The sequence below is a fragment of the Canis lupus genome, chromosome 20 (assembly GCF_003254725.2).
Source record: "Canis lupus dingo isolate Sandy chromosome 20, ASM325472v2, whole genome shotgun sequence".
NCBI lineage: Eukaryota > Metazoa > Chordata > Mammalia > Carnivora > Canidae > Canis > Canis lupus.
The window spans coordinates 47,624,291-47,633,719 of record NC_064262.1 but is presented as its reverse complement, the minus strand read 5'-3'; the positions used below and the strand labels follow the sequence as shown (position 1 = coordinate 47,633,719).

The following is a 9,429-nucleotide window of genomic DNA, read 5'->3' as shown; positions in this document are numbered from 1 at the left end:
TGATGCAGAAGAATATCGCCAAATAGATTTGATTTTTTTTCTACTTAATGTGGGGTCTTTTAAAAAATATTTTATTTAAGAGGGCAACAGAAAGAGAGAGAGAAAGTATAAGCAGAAGGAGAGGTAGAGGAAGAAGGAGAAGCAGACTCCCTGCTGAGCAAGGAGTTGGATGTGGGGCACCTGAGCCAAACGCAGATGCTTATTCAACTGAGCCAGCCAGGTGCCCCTTAATGTGGGTTCTTTCACTGCAATTGCCCTTATCCAAAGGAAGCTATGAGTAATTGGAAGGCTTAAACTAAGTTTCCTCAAATAATTATATTGACTACGCCCATATGAGATTCCTCATGCTGCTATAAAGTAGACCCATATTAGTTGCTTAACACAGACATATATATACATGCCCTTATAGCTCTAGAGAAGAAACTTGGAAGGACTCTCATCAGGCTAATAGCAATATGTCTGCGAGGTTGAGTACTTTCTAGAGGCTCATGGGAAAATCTGTTTCCTTTCCAATTCCAGGCTCTGTTGCTGGCTGCCTACATTCCTGGGCTCATGGCTCTGCCTCCACCTTCAGAGCCAACAGTATAGCATTTCCCATCACTCTCCAACACTAACTCTTTCATCTCCCTCCTGAACATCCAGAGGACTGTTATGATTAACTTCATCCCACCTGGACAATCATATCTTTAAAAAAAGATTTTATTTATTTATTCATGAGAGACACACAGAGAGAGAGGCAGAGACATAGGCAGAGGGAGAAGCAGGCTCCATGCAGACACCCCAATGTGGGACTCGACCCTGGGACTCCAGGATCATGCCCTGGGCTGAAGGGCTCACGCTCAACCACTGAGCCACCCAGGTGTCCCCTGGACAATCATATTTAATCTCTTATCTTAATGGCAGCTGATTAGCAATCCTGTTCAATGTGCTACCTGAATCCTTCTTTGCTATAACAAATAACACATTAAAGACTGGATAATAAAATAAAAAAAAAGACTGGATAATATGACATGGACATATTTGGGAAGGCCTTATTCTGGCTACTACAAAATATTTTCCATAAATATATTATTTTGGTTACATATGAAAGCAATAAACACAGACCTTACACAGCCTGAAGAATGAGTGAATACACATTTCCTTCAAAATTTCATGCACTGACAATATTTGGTGCAGAAGACTTAAACCTATCTCTAACACTAGATCACAGCCTTGCTAATCAAAGAATGGTCTACACACCAGGACCCACACATCAACATCTCCTGGGAGCTTGTGAGAAATGCTAAATCTCTGGGCCACTCAGGACCTGTGATCAGATTATGCATTTGTAGTGGAATCCATGTGGATTCACAGGCACATAGATGCTGGTCTAGGTGGGTTTCACACCTTTGATGGTTGACATGTGTGACAGGATAGAACTTGAGGGGTGCTTTTGGATTGGATTATAGGTGTTCAGCAATATACCTTCAGACATTCTCAGACATCCTCAGGGGCAAATTCATTTGTTTGAGAACCACTGCCCCAGAGCTTGAGAACTAGTAACATCCTGACAGAATGACACTCAAGGCCCACCACAAACTCAGATATCAAATGTGGACAAATCAGTAGACAGAGACAAGAACCATGTCTACAATGTAGATTGGAGTTCATAATATACTTTCTCAGGGATGAGATGTTTATAAAAATTAAATCAATCCCTATGAGATGTTATACTCAAGTTAGAGTACATAAAAAGATCCAAACACATGTGCTATAATTATCAACTATTTTATGACAAAGGAATAAGTGACAGCTCTTGTATAAACTAAGAAATTCTTAACTGTTATGGCAAACATGTCTTGAACCAATGTGTGTGGTGCCCGAGGTTTATTATCAGAATAACCTACTTCTTCATCTTCTTGAAAAGAAGAATAGACTGCCAGGAGATAGCAGGGCTGGGTCCCCACCACATGTCAATGCTTTGAAGATAAAGAGACCTAATCCAGGTGAGTTCCTGGGTCTTAGACTTGGAGACAATTTTATCTCAGAGATGAGATAAGGTGCTAGAAGATTCACACTTCAGGAAGGGGGCAAGGTGAGGCAAAAGGACATTAAAAAAAAACTGGTTTCACTTGACCTCTAACCTAGTCGTTTGGGAACTGAAATTCATTAGAAAAATATCCTTCCTGTCCAGAGGACTTTTCCACTTGGGAATCATGTGCTTAGAGGTTGGAGTCACAAGAGGTAAGTGCACCTGATGAGCAGACACAGGGAGCTGTAAATATGTAAATATCTCCTCATCTCTAGTCCTTCAGTTCCTGCAACGTTGGACAGAAAGGGCTATGCTTCTTGTCTCTTTGTTCCAAATCCTACTTCTGGCTGGGGGCCAATGCTTTACTCCTTCCTGCTGCCTTGGCTGAGGACAAAGCTTTAGTCCCTATCATCTACTGTCCATGGAGGAAGTCAGACTTCTACAAGGTGACCTTTCTGTTAGACCTCCAGCCAGGTAAGCCCAACACATCAGTGGGCTGTGGATGTCAGGGTCAGAGAGAATGGAAGCCAAAAACATTGACCCATCTTCATCTGAGAGCCAATTCAACTTAGCCCAGAACCAGTGATCACTGTGTTTGGTGGTTTGCTTGATTAAGTACTTAATGTATTAAAACAGTGCAAGTATCAGTTTCACAGAGTGAAAGCTTCTCACACTTTTGAAAGTCTGTGATACTCTTTATCATTAAACTTCTATTATAACAATGCTAGAAAAGGTATGCTGAGATTGTTAAACTGAATGTATGGAACTAATCAGTTGTGATTTTGTCCCCTGGGTGTTATTGATCACTTGTCTGGAGCCAGCTTTGCCACCCACACTGGAGAGGGGTTGGTGGAGACCAGGGATGCTCTTAACACCCTATCATGCACTGGACACACCCCACCCCAGGGCAGCCTCTGGCCAGAATGTCCTTGGTGCAGAGACAGAGAAATTTTGAGTTAAAGACTATCAGTATTTGGAACACAGAAGCCTTCAGGTTCTACCTTCAACCTTGTAACACTTACTGTCCTGCCAGAAAATTCAGGCAACCCATTGGTGACAAGTTCAAAAGTTCCAACCACAAAGAATGTAAAAGCTCTGTAAGTTTCTTCAGCAGGCTGCTGAGTGAAAGAGACATTTCTTCTTAAATTATCCCTCAGGTTCAGCAAACCTCATATATTTGATGGCCATTCTGATTGGCCTTTATAATTATATGCCCATATGTTGTTCTCTTTTTTTGTTGTTGTTATTTTAAAGTTTTACTTGAATTCCTGTTTGTTAACACAGTATAATATTAGTTTCAGGTGTACAAGATAGTGATTCAACCCTTGGATACAATGCCTCGTACTCATCTCCGGTGCCCTCCATCATCCCCATCCCCCATTTCCCCATCCCCCTCTCACCTTCCTCTGGTATTTATTAGTTTCTCCTCTATGTTTATTTTTTTATTTTTTTAATAATAAATTTATTTTTTATTGGTGTTCAATTTGCCAACATACAGAATAACACCCAGTGCTCATCCCGTCAAGTGCCCCCCTCAGTGCCCGTCACCCTTTCACCTCCACCCCCTCCCACCTCCCCTTCCACCACCCCTAGTTCATTTCCCAGAGTCAGGAGTCTTTATGTTCTGTCTCCCTTTCTGATATTTTCTCTTTTATTTTTAAAATATCACCATTTCAAATGATTTCCTCAGATAATTGTTTCTCAATTGACTTTTGGAACATATTTTGACATAAATACTTTACATTTTATGTAAATATGTCTACCTACCTAGTTCTGAGTTTCTTGCTTTATTTGGTGGTGTTGCCCAACTGTAAATTTTATATGTATTTTTCTTGATATTTTGCTGTATTATATGGTTGCACTTATTTTAAGATCATAAGCCCTCTGGTTTTTTGAGGATCTGAGGCAGTGGACAGATTTCATATTCTTTCAGACAGATACCGCTTTTAGTCATCATTTATTTAGCAATTGAACCTTTTCCAATGAAATTGAAATACAACCTTGCCATATGGTCAATGTCTTTATACATTGAAACCTAATTTCTAATTCATTTAACAAATAAAAACTGAGCATTCTAGAAACATTATATATTATATCCTTTTGTGTCTAGGATTTTTACAATTTTATTATTGATCCATGTCGATATCATTAATGCTTGCTATTTTATATGCTTTTTCAGTTCATTTTGGTTTTTCATACAATTTTGCCTGGGACAGCTGTTTTGAAACTACAGATTTTACATTTTAACCTGGTTTTGTGATCCTCTCACTCTTTTCATTCTATACCTTTTCATATTCATAGGATCTTATATACTAAATACATATATTCATATAATTTGTTGAAAAAAAAGTGAAAAGCTGAAGTCCCTGCACTTTTGAATCATGTATCATAAGAGTGAGGACAGAGATGTATGAAATAAATGTATGTGTGATATGATGTCTGCAGACAGAATGATATGAAGCAAATTATTGAGTACAAAAGGATATAATTGTCACAGAGCAGACAGGATTTATAGAGCATGAGCTAGAGATGCCATTACATATTAGATGAAATCCAGAATGAGGATTACAGTGTGTCCCATGGGTTTGTCAAAGGAGAGATCAATATTCAAAGCCCAAGAATATTAATGAAAAGATGGCACATAAGAGAAAGGAGAAAGGGGCTAACCTCATCCCCTATCATACCACATAGAGATGAACCTGCCAAATAATGATGAAGGAGGTAGAGGAGAAATAAGTCTCCTGTGCTTGATATAAAAATGCCCACCTTGGGATCCCTGGGTGGCGCAGTGGTTTAGCGCCTGCCTTTGGCCCAGGGCGCGATCCTGGAGACCCGGGATCGAATCCCACGTTGGGCTCCCGGTGCATGGAGCCTGCTTCTCCCTCTGCCTATGTCTCTGCCTCTCTCTCTCTCTGTGACTATCATAAATAAATAAAAATTTAAAAAAAAATTTTAAAATGCCCACCTTTTGTTGAATTGTGTATACTTTCTTTTGTGAAGTGTTGCTTTATCCTTTTGCTCATTTGAGGGGGTATTTATATACATTATAAATAATTATATATATCTTATATTATAATATTATATTAATATTATAAATTATAATAATATTATTATAATACAATATATTATAATATATTAATATTAATAAATATAATATTATAATAAATATATTACTATATATCTTAATATACATATATTATTTTTTCTTAGGAGGCTTAAGAATTGGAATTTATGTATTTTGCAGGGGAAAGATCACTGACTTGACCTACTTGGGTTGGATCCATTCCTGCCATCACCAGGATGGCAGAGGCTGAGAAAGACAGGGGAATAACACAACACAGGAGGCCATAGTGTCCTGTGGGTGTGTGACTTGTGGAGTGTGAGAAGTCCCCACATAAGGGTGCCAGGACTCAAAAATCCCAAGATGACACAATACAGGGGCCAGGACTCAATCGAGGGAGGCCACTAAGAAGGGGATCTGGTTCAATTCCTGGGATACCTTTGCACAATATGATGAACACAGTGGGAGAGGCAATGTGGACAGATAAGTCCCTGTGCCTTGAGGTTTCAGAGGGAACAGAGAAGCAACTTCTCTCCTCAGCATGTCTGACTATGTCTCTCCTCCTTCCTGCTCCTTCCCCTTGCAGCACTGGCTGTGCTTCTTCAACTTGAACATTAGAGACAAATACCTTCCTCGGGGCCTTTGCACTGGCCACTCCCTCTGCTGAGAACATACTTCTCCAAAAATCCTTCATCTACCTCCTTCTCTAACTTGAGGTCTATGAGCCAAGTCACATCGTTTGCAGAATTGGCCTCCATACCCATGAAATAGCATGCTCTATTCACTCTGCTTTATCCCTCTTTTCTTTTTCTTTTTTTTTTTTACAAAAAATAATTTTTTTATTGGGGTTCAATTTGCCAACATATAGCATTACACCCAGTGCTCATACCGCCAAGTGCCCCCCTCAGGGCCCATCGCCTAGTCACCCCAACCCCCCACCCACCTCCCTTTCCACTACCCCTTGTTCGTTTCCAAGAGTTAGGTGTCTCTCAAGTTTTGTCACCCTCACTGATATTTTCACTCATTTTCTCTTCTTTTCTCTTTATTCCCTTTCACTAATTTTTATATTCTCCAAATGAATGAGACCATACAATGTTTGTCCTTCTCCGATTGACTTATTTCACTCAGCATAATACCCTCCAGTTCCATCCACGTTGAACCAAATGGTGGGTATTTGTCGTTTCTAATGGCTGAATAATATTCCATTCTTCATATCACCTTCCACCATATGAAATGGTGGAACATAAGTGATTGGAACAAAACTTCCATAACTATGGTAGTAAAGAATCCCCTGGTGTGGACATTATCCTTGCACAAAATACTAAAATATTTAGACTACAAAATTAAAAAGGTAGCTATTCAAATCTGTGAGTAATACAAATATGTGAAAATTAATCATGCTATTTGCTTCTATCTTTGAAGTCACCTCTACCACATAAAACCAAGCAACAATACACAAATTTCAGAGTTTTTTCTTCTGGGATTCAGAGGAACCAGAACTTCAGCCCCTCATTTTTAGCCTTTTCCTTTCCATGTGCCTGATCACTGTAATTGGGAACCTGCTCATTATCCTGGCTGTGAGCTCTGACCCCCACCTCCACACCCCCAATACTCCTTCCTCACCAACCTGTCCTTTGTAGACATCTGTTCTACCTCCATCACCATCCTAAAGATGCTAATGAATATACAGAGAGCAAAGTCATAACCTATGCAGGTTGCCTCACACAGATTTATTTTTTCATACTGTTTTCATATGAAACTTTCATACTGAAAGAAAGGATGTCTTTCTCCTGAGTGTGATGGCCTATGACAGGTATGTGGCCATCTGCCACCCCCTGCACTACACAGTCATCATGAGCCCCCAGCTCTGTGGACTGCTGGTTCTGGTGTCCTGGATCATATGTATCCTCAATTCCTTGTTACAAAGTTTTTTTTTTAATTTTTATTTATTCATGATAGGCACACAGTGAGAGAAAGAGAGGCAGAGACACAGGCAGAGGGAGAAGCAGGCTCCATGCACCGGGGGCCCGACGTGGGATTCGATCCCGGATCTCCAGGATCGCGCCTTGGGCCAAAGGCAGGGGCCAAACCGCTGCGCCACCCAGGGATCCCCCTTGTTACAAAGTTTAATGATGTTGTGGCTTTCCTTCTGTACACAGGTGGAAATCCCTCACTTTTTCTGTGAACTCAATGAGATAGTCCAACTTGCCTGTACTGACACCTTTCTTAATAACTTGGTGATGTATTTTGCAGCTGTCCTGCTGGGTGGAAGTCCTTTTGCTGGGATCATTCACTCTTATTCTAAGACTGTTTCCTCCATACATGGAATTTCATCAGCTCGGGGCAAGTATAAAGCATTTTCCACCTGTGCGTCTCACCTCTCAGTTGTCTCCTTATTTTATTGTACAATGCTTGGTGTATACCTTAGCTCTGCTGCTACCCAGAGCTCCCACGCAAGTGCAGTAGCCTCGGTGATGTACACCGTGGTCACACCCATGCTGAACCCCTTCATCTACAGCCTGAGAAACAAAGACATAAAGAGAGTTCTGAAAGCATTCTTTGCGAAGGAAACTCTATATGGCCAATTGTGGTAGGACTGAACAATTGCCTACAATTGCTTAATCTCAGTTAACTGAGAAAATTTTATCGATACATGTTTGTATTCAAATCCTAATGCTAATGTAAAATGATTATGTTACACATTTATTTTCTTACAGTTTGGGGTGGCAGATTCTGAAATCATTTTCATTGAGCTAAAAAGATGTTCACAAGGCCTGAATAATTATGTAAGTAACAGGGGAGAATCTATTTACTTATCTATTCCAAGCTTATAAGATAGTGCAAAAAATCTAAATATCTTTCTTATCTTTAACAAATGCTTTACAATGAGGGACCAAATGAAAGCTCTTAATTATGCAAGTATGAAATTCCCAATAGTTTGGCAAATGTGTCATGAAGCTGAGGTATGTCTTGCTCAAGGTTTATATCAACAAAGTTAGTTCTCCTTGTTGAAAAGGAAAACAGCAGTATTCTGTTGGTGGCAGGGTTGTATGCTCACCACAAGTCAACATTTTGGAGACCTGAGAGATCTAATCCAGAAGGATTGCTCAGTACTAGACTTTGTGGAAAAGTTAGTCAGCGTTGGGATATAGTGCTGAGAGGTCCAAACTCTGGGAACAGCAGAGATCCTAAGGAAGCAGTAATTCACTTGGATTCATTTGGTTATAACCTGGTCTATTGGGAACACACAATCTCCAGGAAAACTTTCCTTTGTGTATACCAGTGTCCCACAGGGAAATCATGCACTTAGAGCTTGGAGGAGCAGGAGGGAAACTGCCTCATGAATAGAGGAAGCTCTAAATATCCCGAGTGGCAGCCCCTCTGCCTGTGCCACCGTGGGCTGGATGGGACCTAGTTGTTGCCTCTCGAGTCCTAAGCTTGTCTGAGAGACTAACACTAGCCTCTTTCCTGCTGTCTTGTGTGGGGACAGAATTTAGTCACCATCATTCCCACCCAGGAGGAATTCAGACTGCCACACGGAGACTTCATCAGAGTTCCCATGCAGGTGAGTCCCAGAGCCCAGCAAGTCCTCCAGAAAAGGGTCAGAGACAATCCAAGCCAGGTGCATCGACATGAGGTCAGCTGACAGCCACCAGCCTAGCCCAAAACCAGAGATTTCTATGCTCATTTGCTTGCTGATGAGTTGGTTAATGGATTCACTGATGATATTAAAGAAAGAAGTGGATGTAGAGCTAGCAGCACATGGGTGATTGTTGACAATGAAGTAAGGGGGTGTGAGGCATAAAGTACTTCCAATAAAAGTAGCACATAACCAGTGAGTTTAGCAATTAAAGGGAGTAGAAATATTAGGGATGGAGGGATGACCAGTGAAATCAGATGAAAATTTCTTTTTCATCTTTAAAAAGGGGCTTATTGGACTCTGTTTCCATAATGATGAGAAAAACCTAGACTGATTCATGGCTTGCAGATAAACGTAATTCATGAGATACACCATTTCACACCATCCCCATTACTTAGGGTATTCACACAAAAACAATTATCTGACAGGTGAAAGCTATGCTAAGGAGCATTGATTGCAATGATTTCATTACCAGGAAGCTGAATATTTGTAGATTAGTTACTCATTGGTTTTCTCTATTATACATTGTCTCTATCAGGTCTTTGCATTTGTACAGTGGGTCCAGGGAGGTATTATTTTCATTTTTTATTGCATTTTTTTCAAACAACGAATTAGAAGAAGGTTTTGTTTTTGTTTTACCAACTTTGCTGTTTGCATTGAGTTCTATTGTGTATGTGTAAATATATATGTAGGAAATTGTGTTTATTAGTACTATGG

The 9,429-nt window shown here is 40.3% G+C and overlaps 1 pseudogene; it reads left to right on the top strand.

Annotated features, from left to right (window-relative positions):
* Positions 1-2,432: 2,432 nt before the first annotated feature.
* Positions 2,433-7,666, top strand: LOC112666887 (olfactory receptor 7A17-like; annotated as a pseudogene).
* The last annotated feature ends 1,763 nt before the right edge of the window (positions 7,667-9,429 follow it).